This window comes from Eurypyga helias, unplaced genomic scaffold (assembly GCF_000690775.1).
Source record: "Eurypyga helias isolate BGI_N326 unplaced genomic scaffold, ASM69077v1 scaffold6460, whole genome shotgun sequence".
Taxonomy (NCBI): domain Eukaryota; kingdom Metazoa; phylum Chordata; class Aves; order Eurypygiformes; family Eurypygidae; genus Eurypyga; species Eurypyga helias.
This window is the reverse complement of record NW_010224947.1, coordinates 1-577: the sequence shown is the minus strand read 5'-3', so window position 1 is coordinate 577 and position 577 is coordinate 1. Positions and strand designations below refer to the sequence as shown.

At 47.5% G+C, this 577-nt stretch overlaps 1 protein-coding gene across 1 annotated transcript in view; it reads right to left on the bottom strand.

The window, feature by feature from the left end:
• The window catches only part of DKC1 (dyskeratosis congenita 1, dyskerin), an 8,667-nt gene extending 8,149 nt beyond the window's left edge, over nucleotides 1–518 (bottom strand). The window contains exon 1 of the mRNA XM_010147277.1: nucleotides 438–518. The gene's annotated coding sequence lies outside the window, so the exon portion shown is untranslated. The remainder of the gene's footprint in view (nucleotides 1–437) is intronic.
• Nucleotides 519–577: the final 59 nt, after the last annotated feature.

The following is a 577-nucleotide window of genomic DNA, read 5'->3' as shown; positions in this document are numbered from 1 at the left end:
GCTCTTCCAACATGAAGATGACCCAACAAAACCACAATGTTTTACAGAAAGAGAAAGAAATAAAGGTCCTACACTGACATGGGAAACAGCACATTAACAACCTTTACAATGCAGGATAAATCCAGTATGCCCCAGAAAATGAGTACAAGCAACTCAGAAGGCTACACAGACCACAGGCTACTGTCAGACTGAATTAAGTAGCTGAAAAAGCAGAGGTGGGTGTCTTTATAGGAGACAGTAAACTTCTCAGGCAGACAAATGATAACTGCTGGACAAACTAATGCAACTTCAGTATAGAGGGTTTGCCTCCACTTTGTGCATTTCTTAGCAGTAGGGTTAGACAGAGAAGGGACCCTGCATTTTCATGGGCCTGCACTGCGAGGGGACAAAAGGAGGAGCAGGGATAGGCCAAAAACGTTTGTCTAAAACCGCTCTACCTTCAGCAACAAGGGCCACTGAGACGTGTCCAGCTGGGCGATCCGGGACTCGGGCTTGATGAGAAATTCCTCCGTGTGCTGAATGTCCTGGAGGCGGAGGAAGATACTCGACATCAGAGGGGAAACCCGGAGGTCCAGGT